The sequence below is a fragment of the Ambystoma mexicanum genome, chromosome 2q, assembly GCF_040938575.1.
Source record: "Ambystoma mexicanum isolate Mex_15411 chromosome 2q, UKY_AmexF1_1, whole genome shotgun sequence".
In the NCBI taxonomy this organism is placed as follows: Eukaryota; Metazoa; Chordata; class Amphibia; order Caudata; family Ambystomatidae; genus Ambystoma; species Ambystoma mexicanum.
The window spans coordinates 1,224,359,812-1,224,380,178 of record NC_090924.1 but is presented as its reverse complement, the minus strand read 5'-3'; positions in this window follow the sequence as shown (position 1 = coordinate 1,224,380,178).

The window sequence follows — 20,367 nt, the reverse complement described above, 5'->3', positions numbered from 1 at the left end:
AAGGAAGCAATAGCACATGAGTGGCACTTCAAACGTCACTTCCATCATGTCCCTCCACAACACATGGGTCAATGCAGGCAACACACATGCAGAAACAGACACGGCGCATGCAATCAACATTTGCATCCATGTCCTAGGGCCTCTATTAACATACAATGATGTCTTTAAACTCACATGCATCATGGGTCATACCGATCCCCTGCACACACATCACTGGAGGATCATGCATCTGGCCTCGTACACCACAGACACAGTGGATATAAGGATGACTAGCTGCATCAGTGAATCAACACATCATCACGGACGTGTGTCATGCATCCATGGCGTTTCAAAGTCACACACACGCTACTCAGACACACAGACATGTACACCATACATGTCCATGATAGCAGCACCCATCTCTCACACCCCATCCATGTCCAAGAACAGAGACAGGCATGCATTCATGTGTGCATTCCGCATGTTGCTCCGCATGTTGCATTGTAACATATGCACCATCCATGTGGTTCACGCATGACTGGTCTCACATGCAGCACCATGATGTCCCTGCACACACTCATCCATACATGGCCTATGTCACACATACAGGCAAGTAGATGACTACCAGCACACTGCTACATGCCCTGTTTCACACAGCAATGCATGGCCACTTACCACTCAACTCCAGACGGGTCTGCCTCTGAAGGATCTGGACGTGGAGCGCTGGGTTTATGCATTCCAGGACCCTTGTCTGGATGTTGGTCAGGCTGACTCGGCACCCCTCTGCATCCTCTGCCTTCAAGAGGCGCCGGGCCTTGCTGAGAGTCCTGGACCTGAAGTCCTCCCAGCGCTTCCGGACATGTTTGATGTCGTGGGGTGCCACCCCCTCCGCGTTGATGGCACCCATTATGTCCTCCCAGATCCTGTCCCGTCCTTCCTTGTGGGCGCACAATGGTGTGAAGAGAGCATCATACGTCCCCAGAACTTGCTCCACCAGGATAGCAACTTCCTTATCGCTGAAGCTGGTAGCCCTCTGCCTCTCTGGCTGGGGGTCGGCAGTGGTCTGTGATGGTGTTTGCCCCGACATGGTGACCCCCCAGGCAGGTGTGGGTAGGCTACTGGGTCCTGGGGCTGGGCTGTGGAGCGATGGTATACCAGTCGGGAGTCTTCTGATCCAGCAGGGGTGGTGACAGCAACTGGACCCCTGCAGATGGCTGACGTGCAGGCACCAAGTAGCAGGACACGTCGGCAGCAGGCAGGCAGGGAGCAGCAGATGGCAGGTGGGAGCATGCTCAGGGCTCTGCGGGGCAGCAAAATGGCCTTCTGGGCAGCAGCGTGGTCTTCTGTGTGTTGTCGCGTGGCCAGCTTGATACGGAGTGATTTGGCACATGAAAAAACTGCACGTCAGCGTGTAATTGGAGGAAAGGCCCTTAGCGCATAGGCGCATCTGTGACCTTACGTGCGCGGGGGTTTCCCTCGTGATGGGTGCATAGTGATGCAGCACATGAAAAAACAGCACGTCCGCATGTCAATGCGTGTAATCCGAGGAAAGGGCCTAAATGCGTAAGTGATGTGACACGTGTGGGCATTTCCCTCAGCAAGGGTTAAAGGTGAGCGGGGCCAGCAGTTCAGTGAACGTGCCTTTCGTGGAGACCGACGTGTGTGTTGCTACTTCATGTTGTTTCGCACACCATCACAACTTCACAGCGGATCAAGGACGTATCTCTTCTTTTGGTGGGGGTATTGGCTACGCGGGTTTTTCATTATCACGGTAGTCTGACAGTGAGTCACGCACGCTATTTTCCCACTGAGGGTCCCCTGTGTATTGCGTACCCGTTTTTGAGGTCATAGTAGCCTGCGTGTCCCACGCTACATGTTTTTCGTGTCCCTGGGTGCCACTGCGTACTGCGGGAGGTTAATTCCACACACGTGGGCTACCGGGGGTTTCGTGCACGGTTTTACTGCAGTTTTGGGGTGCCTGAGTGTTGCGTGACCCGTCACTTCATCACTGGAGTCAAATACAGCCTTGCAGGAGCAGGGGTGCTTTTAACATCTTGTATCCCACCCCCTTCACCCCAATTGCCCAGGACAATTGTCGTGTACACCTCCATCTGTGCCATGGCTGGGAGGCCACGAAAGGTGAGGGTCGCCTCAGCTGGGTGTACTCTACGTGGCAGGCGTGGTCAGGGACGTGGCCGGGGTGACCAGGGAGTAGGGCAGTGGTCTTCAAACTTTTTTGGCCAGGGCCCCCCTGGGCAAAATTTGGGCAGGTCGGGACCCCCCAGAAATGCCAAATGGACAGTATATATTGCGCGCCGTCACCTGCTCCCATCAAAGTCGCTGGGCTCCCTCATCCCACTCCTACCCAGTCGCTGGTCTCTCCCCACCCCATCACACACCCAGGGCTCTCCCCACTCTGCTCCCATCACTATCCCATGGTTCCCGCCCATTGTGCTCCCACCATAGTCCCTCGGTTCCCCCATCCCGTTCCCAACACAGTCTGAGGGCCAGTGGCGGCTGGTGAATCTTTTTTAAGTGGAGGGGCATTAAGGGGAGGTTCGGGGGGGTTTCCCCCTGTGAATTTTTTTTAAAATAATAGGTTAAAATGTTGCATTGTAGAGCATACTTTTAACAAAAAATGGGTAAATAGCCAAACAGTTTGCAATTGTTGCTGGGAGTCCAGGGGGCAGGCATTGATATTTTATTTCTATCGCGCTCGTACACAAGTGTTTCAGAGCGTGACAAGGCAAGGGAGGGGAACAGAGGAGAATAAAACAGCGATCTTACTAGGCCCAGTGACATTGAGAACGCGCAAGTGTGAGGGGAAAAGTGCATGGAAGGGGGGAGAAGTGGAAAGTGCGAAGCAGAGGAGAAACAGATAAATAACAATAAATAAATAATAAAGGCAACAAACAGTGGTAGTGCAGCCAGCAATTTGCAAGTGCTACGTTTAAGGCAGCAGACAGGGTAGGTCTGATAAGTGCTGGAAGAAAGATGGTTCTCCTCAAGTTTTAGAGTGGCAGGGCGCTGTTCCAGAGGGAGGCCCCAGCCGAAGACGGAGATCTACCCCCAGCTCGTTTCTTTGATAAACGACTGACCCTGAGGGAGTTGGAGGTAGAGGAGTGAAGAGCTCGAGAGGGGAGGTATTTGCGGAGGAATAGCTGAAGGTATTTTGGACCGAGGCCCCAGAAAGCCTTGTAGACAAGGCAGAGGGTTTTGAATGATAGATGTCCGGTAAAAAGATACCATCCCTGTCCCCTGGGCCCCACTGGTCCTAACACAATGAACATGATTATGTGTATATGCAAGGCGCTGCACATTCATACAGCAATCACTCTATCATTCACATGAGCATCCATCACCATACACTCACTCATAACGCATCCATACACATGTTTAAATAAAAACAATGAACATAAACGTACCTTCTGCATTGGCCTGTGTGTGGGTGCTGCTCCAGCTGCTCTGTCCGTATGTGCGAGGAGGCGCAGGAGCTCCCCCTCGGACATACAGACATGCAGTGCCCCAGCCAGCATTTCCAATGAGCTATGCAATGCTGGCGAAGCAAAACGCCCCAGCACTTGCATGGCTCAGTGAGCATGTGCGGCTGGGGAACTAAACTGAACTGTCAAAGGGAAACAGTGTTTCCCTTTGACAGTTCAGCCAGCCCAGGAGCACTCCATTAGCTGGATAAAGCAGCTGAGGGAGTGCTCACTGTTTCACTGGGCTGGCTCCTTAGCTCCTCCATAATGGGTGAGGGGCCACTATGCAGTTAGTAATGTTGACCATTGTTGCTGAATATATCACAATTTACTTACATTTTAACACAAAGCACCCCTTTGGGTACTATTGAAACAGTGGGCTTCATAACTACTCTGGCGGTAGCTGTGCCGGTAAAACCGGCACGGCTGCCACTGGAGTTGCATCCGGGTCTGGCACCCGCGAATGGGCAATTACTAGGTCATGCCGAGTTAGGCGGACATGATAATTGCCCTTTCGAAGGTGTCGGTAGATCCCCATTCCCATTTGAGCCCCATATGGCTCAAATGGGAAGGGGGAGCTCGGATGCACCGGCACCGTTAATAACGGTGCCGGTGCATCCGACGAGCTGAGGTCAGACCTGGCGGGGGCTGTCAAGCACCCACGAGCACAACTCTTACTATGGCGGAACAGTAGCAACGGTGCCGGTAGCTTACCAGCACCGTTGTTACTGGTCCGCCATAGTAGTAATGAGGCCCAGTCTGTGACTAAAGGAATGAATATCCATTTACAACTGTGGGCCACTTTTTCATTGTTGCCTGAGACAGTTTCATGCTTCAGCCCGCCCATGTGGGCCACCCCTGTCAAAAAAAAAAAAAAAAAAAAATCTTTTTTCATGCTGAGCTCTCAGGGCCCCCCTGGGATGCACCCGCGGACCCCTAGGGGGTCGCGACCCACAGTTTGAATACCACTGGAGTAGGGGGACTCCAGGGTGTCCATGGTGGCTGCAGAGGTGGAAGAGGCAGGGGTGTGCCAGCACGGGACGATGTTGTGCCACGTGTTGGTGCAGTCATGCCACCACCCCCTGCGGCTCCGGGAGATGCAGTTCTTGCATCTGGCACTGGCACCCATGTGACCCGGCAGTCCATTTCATCGACTGCCATGGGCCCAAGGGTAGTGGTAGCTGCAGGTGCAGCTGTGGGCACCACCACCCAGGCTCAGGGTCTGCCAGCGCAGGCTGCATTGGCACTTGAAGAGTCCATGGAAGATTTCCAGCAGGTCAGGAGGTACACCGTAGGGGCACGCAGGGCTGCACTGACCGAGGTACATGTCCCTGGGGCAGTAATGTCATCTGCTGCCCCGACCAGCCGGGTGTTGGCAAGTGCAGTCTACCAACCAGGACAGTCACGGTCAATGACCCTGGATCAGCGGATGTTGCTGCGCAGGGTCCATTCCAGGGCACCCAGCAGCCACTGACGCAAGTCAGGCCTTCGGTCCTCCTTCCACCTGCCACTCCCTTGGTTCAACCCACCGGTGCCACTGGCCATACTGATCAGGGCGGCATTCGCCAGCTAGGGTCCGCACCACCATCCAAGAGGAGGAAGGTTACATCTACAGCACAGGCTGGGACCCCAGGCACAGCCACGGCCTCCAGCACGTCAAGAAAGAAGCCTTTCTGTGTGCAGGAAGTCCCCCTCGAGTGGTAAAAAAGCATGAGGAGATCATAGGGAGAGACTCCTCTCATGGGTAAAAGGACTCCTGTCTATTAAAGACCTCCATAAACCCTTGTTCCCAAAAGCCATGGCCCTATTTACTTTTTCTCCCTCGCAATCTGAATTTATTGCTGTGTGTTATTGTGAAGTCTCTGTAAAACCAGACAGGACTGAGACGAAGAAGAATCAAAGAACACATAAATAACAACAGTAGAAGAGATTACCACAGAACTGTGATGAGGTGGGCACTAGGAGGCATGAAGATAACTTCAGAGGCATTGATGACAAACATTAACGCTACACTGGGGCGGGCCTAGCAATACAAAGTAAAGACAGAGGAAGGGCTAAGGGAGTTTGGGAGCAGCGAGGGAAGCTGGCATGTGTCCTGCAGGGCCCAAGAAATTCAAACCTGCGCCACCCAAAGCATCGATAGACAGTCAGTCTCAAAAGAATTAGCTGAAAGGAACCATCGAGCCGGCGTAAGCCAGACTTGCTGCAGAAGCAGGAAGAATCCAGCGGTGGCGCAGCTACTCCGAGGTGGACCATGTGGTCCATAAAACACACAGTGACTGCTGCAGCAACAGCTCCATGGAGCTGTACAGGCCAAAGAAGAGGAAAGCAGGAACATCCCCTGAATGTGTGCAGAGCCAACAGCGACCTGAAACCCTGGGAAATACTGGTAGCGCTACCCAGTGAAGATACAGGTAACAGGAGTTGCGGGAATGCGATGTAGCTTCTAGCGAGCCCAAAGAGTCAAGTATTCCTCAAGAGTGATCTCCCTCATCAGGGTAGTGATACCCATAGAACCAAGAGTTGATTATTCCTCAGGAGTGATATCCCTCATCACATTAATGATACCCGGAGAACCGAGAGTCACGTATTCCTCGGGAGTGATCTCCCTCATCACAGTATTGGCAAGAAAAAACATAAATCTGAAGAGTGCCTCAGGAGTGAACTCCCTCATCATAGTGGGAACCCCAACACATGTGAAAGATACCAAAAGGACAAAGAACTGTAACCTTTCCAAAGTGCCAGCCATAAGAAGGAGAGTTGATAAAGCCTTAAATCTGTTGTTCGCAAATCCTTGGGGGGAAGTAAAGAGACTTCTAAAAATGTGTACAATGGACTATCAAGGAACAGTCTTCAAAACACGTCCATATAGACCAGGTCTATATCTTCTTGGTAAATCAGGCCCTGATACAAGTGACTGCTGTTAAGTCAGCCTAAGACTGGATTGTGTCTCCTGGTGGCTTTGATAAGACGTTAATTGAATCCTTTTTGGTCTATTTCTTAGTGGCAGGGAGTGAGTAGTTGGATCCTGACGAGCACCCAAAGTATGTTTAGGTAGGGAAAACCCCTCTAGAGATAGGTAGAGACAGGTTGTTTTCATTATTTGAATAAAAGTCTATAGACAAAATGATAACACATCAGCCTCCTTACTCCATCGTGCCAAGGTAAGTACAAATACCTTTCTCCGACGGACTGTGTAGCGTAACAGAGTAAAATGTATTAGCCTCTTTAATGTAACATTTGTATATTTTCTTGTGGCTTACATGTGAAATGGTTTTGTTTTAGAAAGATGTTCATGCTGAACCTTCTATGTATGGGTACCAGGGCCGCTATTCATAGAGGTGCATCTTGCTCCTCACATTCATCTCTGACATCTCCCTGCTTGCAAGTCCCATGATTTGTAAGGGGATCTATGTGCAAGAGAAAAGCCTAGCCGTGGATGGAAGGAGCCTATGGCATGCCCCGGCATAAACATGTACATACAGCCATATGTGTGATGGGCTACAGTGATAAATGAGAAAAACATCTCTCAACCATAAACCAATAAGAAAAAACAAAACTCTACAACTAAAAAACCATAATATTGTAATAATGTACTTTGCAATCGTTAAGTGCAAAGAAGTCAAACAGTGAACAGAGCATTGGAGGGAGAAAAAGACATGGTGAGATGTGATTAGGTGCGATCAGTGATTTGGAGCAGGACTGCTGCAGAGGTTGGACCAACAGAGAGGCGGTAAAAAGGCCGTTCAGTAAACTAGGCCATGCTGCTGGGAGTGGGAAGGACTACTGTATGCGTGTTCCTTAACCACAGACTCTGACCTTTAACACTCTGGCACACAGTGGCATGCTTTAGAGGGCCTGTTAATGCATATTCATTTTTTACACTGCCACCCCTATTTTAGGGGTGGTACTGTCAAATAAATGGTGACAATGTTTTCTATTTATAAACGTGTTAGTTTGAAAACAAACTTTTACATTATGGTTCATGTACTCAGAAGCATCTCAACATTAGTTTCTTTGTATGATTTAGATGTCTTTCCATTTATACAAAGTTACATTATTTCTTGTCCATGATGAATGTCCAAAATTGAACTATCATAGTGATCAACTTGATATTTTTACCAGATATTATATGGAGCCACATTTCCTCATCTCCAGAACATGTTCTCGGATGTTTCATCATACTGGCTAATAAAATCCTGCGCTCGTTAGTGTGGGACATTCCATGAATATGTGGTAAATCGTCTCTTCTTGGTTTCTTTGTTCACAAAACCTGCAGATATTTTCTTCAGTGGATATTTGCTAGGCAGTTGCAAGATATTCTCTGGTGTGCAGGACATTGAGTCGGAGTCGTAAGTATGTGTCACAGATTGATTTGGAGGGACATTTTTCTAAATAAGGAAGTCATTCATTCAAAGTTCTTGTTTCGAGTTTAGGTATTATGTTCATTTTGTACATTGCTTTTTCTTCGATGGTTTGGATCCAGTCAGTCTCCTTGATCCTCTTTTTCGCTTTCGTAGGTCTATTAATCAGAACCTCAAGAGGAATGACATATTGAATAAGCAGGGCTTGACAGACTTCTTTCCAAGCTCTCAGAGTGGGAGAGATTAAGGTCTCTTTGGTTTGCGTCAGGATCCTTATTGCTGGCGTGTCATCATTGCTGGTAACCTTGCGGTATACGTCAAGCTGTTGCCAATTTTGGATGGATTCAAGAGACTGAAGTGCCAGTTCGTACCGTATACTTGATAGAGGGAATGAGGGAGCCAACAAAAGAGCTTTATGCCAGAATATTCCTCCAACCAGTGACCAGATGTTGCGGGAGATGTTAATTAGGGTTTTGCTTCCGTATAGTAGGATGGCAGTCACTTTTTGTCTGTAAAAGGTTATCACTGGTTTCATCGAATATGCATCATATTTTCTATGGATAGTCAGGGCTAGCCTGACTAGAGTGAGTGCTCGATTTTTTAGATGGAGAAACCGGCTCTGTTCCACCTGGGACTGGTTGAGCCCTATGCCGAGGTACTTAATATTCCCGTCTAGGTACACGTGAGAGATGTGCGTTGTTTTTTAGTGCAATGCCCCAATGACATGACTTTCGTTTTACTTGGAATGATTTTCATATCATTTCTTGTGATGTAGTTTTTGAAGACGTCCAAGGTTTTTTGAAGACCAACTTTAGTCCTGTCCATGAGCACAATATCATCTGTGTATAATAGATATGGGACTGGAGTCACGTCCAATCTCGGAGGATTGGTAGCGGGGGATGGGACATTTCTGGTTATATCAAGCAGGTAGAAGTTGAAGAGGATGGCGGCCAGGGGGCATCCTTGTTTCAATCCATTGAAAGTTTGTATAGCTACGGATAGGGCGCCATCTTTAGTCAGACGGATTCAGATTGTGGTGTCGCTATAAAGAGCTTTGATTGGAATTTGCAACTCACTAAGGCAATCTTCTTGTTCAAGTTTTTTCCACAGTATGCTTCTTTTAATACTGTTGAATGCCATTTGTAGATCGACGAAAATGGCTTGAACGTTGTTCTTAGTTATAAACGATTCTTAAGTACGTTAGGTATAAGCAGATTTACGTTAGTGCCCACATTGCTCGAGAATCCAGTCTGGTGAGGATCTTGTTTATTATTGGTTTTAGTCCACTCGTTGAATCTTTTGATGAGGATCGCAGCAAATATCTTGCCTATTGGATCCAGCATCGCCAACGGGCAGTAATTAGCGGGCAGTTTTCTGTCGCCTTTCTTAGATACTGGAACTATGATGGCCGTTTTCCAAGTAGAAGTTATGAATGCTGGTTTTTAGAGATTAGGCTAAAGATTTGCAGGCAGAGCTTTGTCCAGGCTTCCGGCTGCCTTTTAATGATGTTGTTACTAAGGCCGTCCAGCCAGGGGGCTCATGAATTGTTCAACTTTCTGATGTGAGCAAGAATTTCCTCATAGTCCCATTGGCTGTACCAGGTTTGATTCACAGGATAGCAGTTATGGTTTTCAGTGATTTGGTTGGTGGTGTGGTTGTAGAGTAAACTCTTTCTCCATCACGTCTGTGATCATTCGATTTTGCAGTGCGTGATTTTGGTTTAGCAAAGCCCACATGTCCCTGGTGTTTCTCTTACTCATGGCTTGTAACATAGATTCTGCGTTGTTTTGTGCAATCGTTGCTCTCATAGTTTTGAGTTGGTTTCTATATTTTAGTTTGATTCTTTTGATAGTGTCAGTGTAGTCGATATGTTTCGTTTTCTTGGCTATTCTTAGTGATTTTCTTAGTTCCTTTTTGGCGAGTGTGATTTCCTTGGAGTAGGCAAGGTTATGATTGGTTTTACTGTCAAGGCGCTGTTTGGATTTTTGGAAAAATGGAACAAAGAGCCATTCATAATTGATTTTTTCCTTCTCTTCCTTATTAGAAGTACTAAAAGTCTCTTCCATTCTTTTCATTTTTTCGTCCGATATACGGAGTCTATTAAGCCCTGTTGTGATTTCCATCTTGGGGCTTTCCATTTTGTCCATGCATCGTAGAGGTGCGTTCCAAGTGGTAAGATGTTTGGCGTGATCGCGGTGCGAATTTGTAATAATTTCAAATTTAATTATGTTATTGAGCAGGTTGGCTGAGGTGTATATATAATCAAGATATCCGCTGGAGTTACCTCTGTACCATATAGGCATGGCTAGTTTGTCACCTGGGATATTACCCACCTGGGATATATCCTCTGGCTCGTTTTGGAAAAACTTATTGCGTTTACCCAAATCTGTACCAATGTGTTTGATCCGTTATGAACTAGGACTAACGTCCCTGTATGCTATGTACATGTGGAAAGTCTGCAGTCTCTATCGAAAATGCATTATAGCCTCAAAGGGAGGCTCGCTACTCAACATTTTGTCAAAGTATAAGAAAGAAACCACTCACAGAAACATGAAACAATGGCAATTAGAAACTAAAAAGTATCTACTTGAATCAAATGTCACTGAGGAGTTGCTGATTAACAACCCAGAAAAAGCTAAGGAAAAAACAATGCTTTCAGATTGGATCCAAACAAGATCTCAATGTCTTGCAACAAAGCATTCAGAATTTTTTTGTTCTTTAATTAAGAAAGTCAGAACACCAGAGTCGTATCTGTTGCAATTTCCAAATGCGAGATTTCGAGATCTTTTCATCAGATTTAGATTGGATGTCTGGCATACAAGGGCAACTCTGGCTAAATGGAAATTAATTCCATTACTGCAAAACATCTGTCGCTTTTGTAAAGATCCAAGTGAAGCAGAGACATTACCTCATTTAGTAACAAAGTGCCCTATGCTGCTAAATCATCGCATAAAATACTTTAAACATCACTTTGAGGGTTTGCTTATTACAACTGCTGAACAATTATGGCTTACTTTGTTTAACACGTCTCTTAACAAAAATAGAATTGCAATTGTAAATTATTTAATAACACTTGATTTAGAGACATATAGTACTGAAGATTCAAAGAATGTGTGAAACAATGTCAATAATATTGACAGATTGTTTAGTAAAAATATGTTAGCCACGCTGTCATTCCACCGGGCTTGTGAAAATCGAGTATAGTTCAGCATATCAATTGTTCTTTCTCTACTTTTGTTATATCTATTTTTTTTATTTTTTCTTTAATTAATCAAATAGTGATCATGGTGATGTTTTCCTAAATTGTATGTGATGTGCATTTTTTATTACTATATATCATGCCTATTCGTGATATATGAATTGTTTTATTTTTAATGTTATGAATGAAATTCTGATATATTTTGTATTTGATAAACTAGAAATATTGAAAAGTTGTATTCCAACTATATCAATAAAAAAAAAAAAAAAAAAAATATTACCATTGAGAAGGGTAAGATTACGTCACTGCATCACCATTATGCAGAGGTTTGCTTTGACACTTCGTTTGGAGTCCGGAATTTGAGTGCCATCCTTTTGGAACAGGTGAAGGTTAAGATCACCACAAATGAAAACATGCAGTTGTTTATATTTTGCATAGCCAGTATCAAGGGAGGTTAGTATCTCATCCAGAAATCTGTCATTATTGGGGATAGATGGACTCCAATAGATGTTGAATAAGGCGATAAGGTAACATTCCTTCCTTTCAAGTTTTCCCGATTTATCCATGTGGTTCTGTTTGAGTATGGTTAAATGGAACCATTTGTTGATGGACAATGTTTATATTTGATCCAGGTGAGCTTCAACGTTCCATAATGTTAAAAAGCCGGAATTAGGGCATCCTTTTGTATTTGTTATGGCAGGAGTCATGTGGACCATGTATCCATCACAGAGGGGAAGTTGAGAAAGCCAGGTCTCTTGGAGACAAATGATTTCGTAGCTGGACAGATCGTTATTTCCTGCTTGAAATAGGTGAGCGGTTCCTCGGGTGTTCCAGGAACATAGCCGTAAAGATTGGTGGTGTCTTGTCTGTGAGCGTTATAAATACGTAACATAACCGTTTTATTTTGTCCTTCCGTGTCTTTATTTTGGTATGGAAATTTTGGATGTGATTGTTTGTGCATCTTTTCTATTCCTGCCAGTTGAAGGGGTCAAGGTGGTTGAAGAGGTGGAGGATTTGAAACCAAATAGTTCCATTTGTTTTGTTTACTCCATTAATATCGAGTTGTTCGAATTGAATTGGACACATATTTAGTCTGTCGAATCATCATTAGAAAATTCTACAACTTTGACGTCTTGCGATTGAATTATTTTTAGTGCAGGAATGGCATGGAATAGTCTCAAAAGATTGGTCCTGTTAAGGACTAGTCCGTCTTGCAGGGGTTTCGTTCGTTTGATCTCAATCGTGTTCTTATTTTTAGGAACTCTCGGGTCAACAAAGGTAGGTGGTTTCAGGGTGATCTCTTAGTTGCCTATGTTGAGAGATCGAGGAGATTAATTTCACCTTCTATTTGGAGTCTCTTTTTCTTTGATGGCTTCCCGGTAGCAATTTTCTTTGTAGAATCGAGTATCGGAGTGCTCAGAATCTGTTGGATTGGTGCCCTTGTCGATGTTCGGTTCGAGTATTGACCTTTCTCATTCTGTTTCTCAGATTTCTTCACAAGTGAGTGAGCCATCATTGCTATGTTCAGTTGTCCCCTCCAAGTATTCATCGACGATAAGAAGGGACAAAATGTTGCAAGAAGCATCCGTTGGTTGATGGATCGTTCTCTCTGAGGTGACGCCTGCATCATTTGTAACTCGAGGTTCTCGTTGTGGGTTCTCATAGGTGGATAGATTGATGAATAATTCCTCAATTTCTTTTTCAGTCAGTTTTTTTTCTTTTGGTCTTGCAGTTTGTTCTGTTTGATTAGACAGTTTTGCAGAGGAGTATTTCGTTTTTTGATCCAAGGGTTTATTCTCATTTTTTGTCCCATCCTTTTTCATGGTTGGGAGAAGAGTCAAATTTCTCAAAAAAGCACGGGATCCCCTTCTAGACCCTTTGCCACTAGGTTTGTTTGTCCTGTGTGATGTGCTATGTTGTTTTGCATTGTCTTTCCTAGTGTTTTTGTTCTGATTGAATATTGGGAAAGTGTCAACAGATGTTTAATCTGTCAGCAATCCTTTGTGTGGTATATTCCTCTAGCAAACAAATTAATGTTTTGTATTGTTGCTCATAGAATGTGCAATCAAAGGTTTCAGTGGCGGAGGCAAGTTTGATGTAGGAGAGTTATAATCCGTTGCTTGGGGGATGGCTTGGGTATTTTCTGGTCTGCTTTCTGGCTTGTCTGGTGTGTTTTGAAAGCCTAGATTTCCTCTGGCTTGTTTATTCTCAAGTATTTTGATTAGAGTTGTATTGATTTGCTCCTTATCCATACGATCACGTCTAGCAATATCGAATAAACAAGTCTGCCACATGTTGCTCGTTTCGCCTTCAGTGTCAAGTCTGCTTTGAATCTTATTGGCTAGTGCTTCCATATAAATTTGTTTGGAATGGATCATGGCAATTAGGGTTGCTTGATCTCGTGTGGCTTCATGAATGGATGCATACAGTTTGACAAACGGAATGAGAGACAGATTTGTTGCTGTGGTCATGATGTTTTGGAGTTCGGCCATCGTTGTGGGTAGACGGGTGTTACATTCGTCTTCTGGGTTGTGACATTGACATTTAGAGGTCTTCTCTTTTTTGTAACTGTTTTCCGGTGTTTTATGTGCATCTTGCGTGATTTTCAATTGCTTAAAATAAGTGATATTTTTCCTCGATCTGCAAATCTAGTGCCGAGATGGTTTGCACATCGGAGCTTGCAATTGCTTTTTCATGTCTGGGGTGGAGGTCTTCTCCGGTTCTCTCCGGCTAGGTTTTGAGGAGGAGACACTTCCAAATACTTCATTCCTCCTTTCCTGGTCGTTCATGATCTGCTCTATCTCAGTTATGTCAAGAGATGCTATGATTCTCGTGATTTGTCAGGTTGAATCTTCTGTTGATGCATTCCATTTGGGATTTTTGATAATTATTATCCCAGAATTGTTTTGCTTGTAGTGCTTTTTTTTCCTGTGCTGTCATGGGTTCAGTTGTGGAGTCGTTAGTGTTGATCAATGTCTTTGTACTCAGCGCTTCATTCTCCTTTTTGTGTGCATTCTCAGTTAGTCTTTGTTGATTGACATTTTTCTTCCAGTGTTGCGTACAAGTCATCTCTTTGTAATTTGGGGTAAATTCTATGGAGAGCTGCGACTGAGTATGATTCTCCATGATTGTATTACAGGAGATGTCCTTATTTACCTGATTTATTTTGTTGTTCTGCTTGGACGCATAACAGAGATTGGATGTATTTGAGTTTGCTTGTTTGCACGTCTTCACCACAGTATTCAAACAATTAAAAGCTCTTCTGGATGATTCTTAATTAGGGTGCTTTGCAATGAACTGTAGCTGTGAGTTTTTTCCTTTTTTTCCTTATTTATAGAAGGTATTTATTCTATGACATGTATGCTGCAATTATTGGGTGTTTGTCTTCTTGGATTGCTGGTCTCAGATGTACTCAGAATTGGGCAGTTTTGGACATCAGTGACTTGCTCGTTGCGCTTATTGCTCTGTTGTTTTAACGCCAAGGGCTTGTAAATTGGAGTGTGCATAGAGGTTTTTTGAGAGGTCATTGCGATAGCTCCTTTTGGTGTTTCTTACAAAAGAGAGAGTTTTTCGCGTTGTCTCGTGATAGGGCCGGTGCGGCCACCATTAGAGGCCATTGTGAAGTAGCAGGGGGAGCCAGGGAAAGCGTATGCGCAGGCAGTTTAAGAACAAGTAGCAGAGGCAGCAAAAAGGAGAAGAGAGGGCAGCGGGAGTGAGGGAGAAAAGATTGTAAGCGAAAATGCGGTAAGGGCTGGGGAAAGCAGACAGCCTACTGTACCAAACCGAGGAGGATTCTGGAGAAATGTAGCTGCGGTTCAAAGAGTGGGAGTGGCAGAGGTCTCGCGTCGTCTCTCAGAGACTCTCCGCGACTCAGCACGGACTCCGCTCCGCGAAGGTTGGGTATATTTGAGTTCTTGCTCCTCCTCTCTGGATGCAATGAAAGAAACGCTCTAAGTTGCAAAAAGCAAAAAAAGAAAAGAAAAAAAAACAAAAAAATAAACAGACAGCGCTGTGTCTCCTCGACTCTCCTCGACTCAGCACCGACTCCAGGGTTAAGAAGCTAAATGTCCAGTAGTCACCCCTGGGATGGGAATAGAAACAGTGCAGCAAAGGGAGGGCCTCAAAGGCAGCAGGCCCGCAGACGCTCCACTTAAGGTGCGATAGAAGGATATGGCGAGTTTTCCGTTTGCAGGTAATCAGAGGAAGCAGTCCTCGCCCTCTGTCACCCTCTGCCGCCCTTTAACCTACTACCCTCTCCCACTCCCTTGCCACTCCTTTACCACTCTAGCTCACACTGACTCTTGCCTATGCGAAGGGTGCAAAATGCACTTACCGCGTTAGGACCGGGGGAGTCAATGAGAAGGAGGTAAGAGGGAATATGAGTGGGGTATGAGGGGGGCAGGGGCGGGCTGGCATCCAGCTGATATTCAAATGAATGCAGCAAAATGCAGAAAGAATGCAAGAAAAATGCAAAGGAATGCGGTAAATCACAATGCTGTGGATCACCAATGCAGCTATGTTACCTGGGCACAGATGGAGGTTGCTGGCGTTGTTTTAAAAGAACAACGTGCTGGACACAGAGTAAACACTCGGCACGCGGCGCCTGATATAGCCACTGTCCACCTCTAACTGGGACTGAGAAATGCAGCCTGGGGTGTTGGATATTCAATACAATATTCTGCTATGGTTACACTTTCTGATCTAGAGTCTTGGGAGGATAGCTCAGGGGCAACGTGAAGCAAGACGACACTGAGCAACACGGGTCTGCGGGTCCGCGCTTAGAAACCTCTTGGTATTAAGCGCGTTATAAATAACTGATTACTGATTACAAAATCCATTAGTACACAATAACATAAGACTCCCCACCCACCGCAAATTCTCTGAAAGGAAACAGACTAAGTTTGGAATTATCAATCATTTCATTTTGTTTAAATTAAAGAGTGAAACAGAACCAAAAGCGGTTCCCTATCTTTATTTTGGGAAAATCACAAACAAGATTATACAATCACAGGTAACTTATCTACGCGTAGTCTCTGGATGGAGGGTTAAGTAAACGCCCAGGATCTTTTAGGCCCTGATCCATGAGCATTTGTCACAATATTGATCTATCTCTTTTATACACATCAATATGCCCATCTGTTTTATCGATGTAAGGGTCGATGGGCATGTTCCAGCCCCCTCTCATGAACACTTGTAGTCTACTCATCTCTGATAGGGTTTGGTTTAGGCATGACAAGAATGCTTGTTTGCCGCTGGTGCGTGTGTATATTATCCAACCACTAGCTTCTCATCTTCTATGTGTGTCTTGATTGCCACATGTCTGCCCTCACCAACTGATCAGATTTTAGTCACTGCGACTGGTAGGGATTTTCGTAGTAAAATGGCGATTCCATTTTCTCCCCCTTCTCCCTGCTTCTCTGATATATCTTCCCTACCCAGTCCCTATGTAGCGTATCTGCTTCTGGCTTATTGAAGGTGAATTTCTGGTAGTAGTGCAATGTCCGCTTTCTTGGAAACTGTGTATTGTAGGATTTCTGATGTGACTTAATTGTTAACTCCATTAACATTTAATGATATGATCCTAATATCCATATTTGCCATCAGTCCGTTTATGGGTGTCATTTGACCATAAATGTGCATCTTCGCTTGTATGGCTGCAAATGTCATTTGACCCATAGGTGTTATGCCTGCCTTTACATTCTTACCTTCCTGCATACTTCAGACCCAGCGGTGAACTTGTCGCTCCTCAAATATCAACTTTTAAAAAAACCAACACATAAGTATGAACAAAACGTTATGTATCCTGCTGTCCTCCCTACCATTTCCTCCGGGTTTACATGCTTCTGTTTACCTGTATTGAAAGCTGGGATGCAGATTCAGTGTTATTCTCCCACTCCACCATCTCCTCACTTTTCTTCGGGCGTCACAGGGTTCCCAGTCCCAGGCCCTTGTCTGCCTCATATCACCTGCAAAATCATGCCCCATTACGATCTTGATATTTTTTCCCCAACCTGGTCTTTCCACCTCCTATAATTGTGGCAAAAACATTCGTAATTCCCTGCCCCCTTAGCAACTTTTCTGTGAACACTGAAGCTAGTCTTTTTGGGCATTCCATGTGGGCTATTTTACCAGCTCCAAGGGACCTTTCTAAATGACAGATACTTGTCAGGGATCCCGACCCCCTACATGCCTGTCAGGGACACCCCCCCCCACCGTCCCTGGAAGGTGACTTCTTGTCAGGGTCTCTCTTTTAGTTTCTCCCTATTGTCATACTCGGACGTGCTGTTTTAGTGATGCCTGGACATCTCTCTTAGCCTGTGCCTTGGTTTTGTCAGCCAGTAGCTTCCGTCGACATGTTTGGTGCCTGTCTGGTATATTTGAATGCCTCCACTCCTCTTATGCTATGGGTAGATTATCTACCTTTCTCTCTTGCACATCTTTCTGCAGTTGCACCGTGTCCATTGGTTGTGTTTGCTGTTCCTGCAAGAATTACCAGAGTACTTCAGGGTCCCTATTTCGCTTGTCTGCTGATCTTTTGTGATCAACATGGCGGTGGGATCCAGTAAGACAAATATCATCTCTAGCTTTTATTACAGTGGTCCCAGGGCTAGACATCTTTCCCTCACTTTGATCATGTCGTTCGAGTAATCTGCAGAAATGTAGATCTTGTGTACCTCCCACAGCGTTGGGTTTTCCTTCTTGGCTATCGACAGGATCTATCACACAGGCTGGTACCTTAGGAAACATGCTATGATAGGCCAGGGTGATTTGGTGTTACAGTTACCCTTCTTCCTGACCAAATGGCCCCTCTGAATTTGCCTTCTGAATTCCATTTTCAATGCAGTTGGTATCCATTTTGTTAAGGAAAACAAAAGGATCGCCTTCTTCAACCGTCACCAGAAAGTTGAAAAAGGGAACATTGCATCTCATGCTGCAGTTCTCCAAATAATTTCTAGCCGCGTTTAAGTCATCCAGTAGTATCTGCAGAGAAAATACGTTGGTCGCTACTTCCTCCACATGGCCCACCCTTTCCTCTGCCCCCAATGATCTGTCATTATATCTACTCATGTACATTTTCACAACTAGCACTCCGTGTGATTTTCTTTCACTCGATAATCTATGCTCGTAATTGTCTCGTTGAGCTATGATAATTGCTGTAGTAGGTGGTATAATTTCGATGTTTCCTTCGTATGTTTGTGTTAATCAGTATCTGGACTGTCCATTCTACAGTCACAATGTAGCTAGATTGTGCTGTTATTCAATTTGCTTAATTAAGTATAGGATCATTCTCATGTGTTCGCCCTTTAAAATTGGAGGACATTGAGGATAATCAATCTCCTTTGGGTCTGTTGTTGCTAATGTGCCTTCAGGGCCTATCCAATCTCTAATTTCCGATATAGAGTGTAATGATTATCTGACTGGGCCTTTAGGCTAATTACCTACTCTCAGATATAATGTATGTAACCATATATGTCATTGATCGTTCCATCCTGGCAGATAAAGAATATATCCTTATTTGTATGCCGCAGTTCTTCTCTCCCCAGATCATTTTGATTATTTCTATGCTAGTCCGAGGGAAGTTCCTCCGAGATTGCTGCCAGTGCATCCATATACTGTCTGCCTGCTTCGTAGCACTGGATTAGCTTTATTGTTTCCCACATAAGGCCGATTTGATCAGCTCCCTGGGCTCCCTCATCTGGCTTCTACCAGAATACCACCCAACAGCAGGACCATTACAGCCACTTGGTCTGGCGGAATTACCGCTGGATTAGAAGTGGCAGTGGCAGAGTTAATCCCTATTTTTTCTAGAGTCCATTGGACTCTACAGGGATTTTTGATAGAAAGTGGGAGGATTTACCTCCAGCATGATGCTGTAGGTAAATCCCAGATTCCAGGGCCATACTCGTAGTATGATGGTTCCGGAAATGTGGCAGTAATTCCACCACTGCCGATTTTTTCCTGCACCACCATACTTGTAATGAGGCCCATTATATTTTGATGCATTAAGGCCCCATTGCCGTGTTTCAGGTTTTTAAAAAAAAAAATGTATTTGTATTTTAATCCTAAGATTTTTACAAAAAGAAGATAGCAATAGAAAATGATGGCGAAAGAAAATTGTAAAAGTATGTTCAAGGTGTTTCAGGTTTAGTCCAATGTTGAAATGCTGTACCTATTACATTTATCCCAACAAGCATCTAGTTAGACCAATGTCTGCACTGCTCTTCCCTGTGTGCCTGGCCGGTGACTCAGAAACCAGGATCAAGGACATGGGTATCAACTAACACATCCCTTCTGGAATCATTGATATCATCTAAGATGCATCTGACATGCATATGCGGCATGTTCCATGACCACACATTTTACCAGGAGCTGGAATGTGTCTGTGCTCATGTATTTGCAAAGACAGATTCTCATTTGTGAATATTGACACCCACAGAATGCAGAATCATTTTCAACGGTGTGTGTAATTGGCACATAAAACTTTTTGCCCCATAGTTTTCAATGGGTCTGTTGGTTGACTTGTTTAAAACGTTTTTGTAAGCCCCTCTATTTTGGCATACAACTAGAAATATTGTGCATTCTAAACCTTTGTGTTCCCTCAAAGGGTAGTTTGTGTACTTCTTTAGAGGAAGTGGATTCTAGGTTGATTCTAGAAGAGGAAATTAATTTATAGAGTAATTAGTAACAGTGACCAGGTTAGAAACAGAAGGTGACCAACAAACGGCGGGAGTAGATAGAGGAATATGAGGATAAGGAGCTGGAAGTTGCAGTTAAACACTTCGGTGAAGAGGAACACATAGACAATGTAATATCATTGTGAAGATTAGCCAGTGATAATCCAGAAGACGGATCTAAGACATATGGGCAAAATGGATGTCTGGGAAAGAGAATAAGAATAGGTGCATACACCTCTCATCCTGGATCACCCTATGAAGCACTTCATAGTAATGGTCCCATGAGAATTTCCTCTCATCAGGGCAGTGATACTAGGATGAATCAAGGACTGCACTGCCTCTTCCACACAGACATTTCCACCAGCCAAATACACAGCAGCTTATATTGTGCTCTCCGCTCTGTGTCTGACACAATTCCAGAGTCAGTGACTAACAACATATGAGGTTCTTGTCGAAAGACAAATGTTCCCTGAACCTATAACACTCAGGGCTCTGCCTGCAAGTGTGGAAGCCAACTGGGGCACCTTTATTGGCTCCCAGAGGGAAATGTGACACACTGAGCCCCTTATACTGTCTCCCCTGGACATCCAGCCTTAGTGTCTGCAGCCAAGAGCCAAAAGCAGCAAAGGGCAGCTCCCTATTGGTGCTGGTTGGGGCTGGAAACGGTT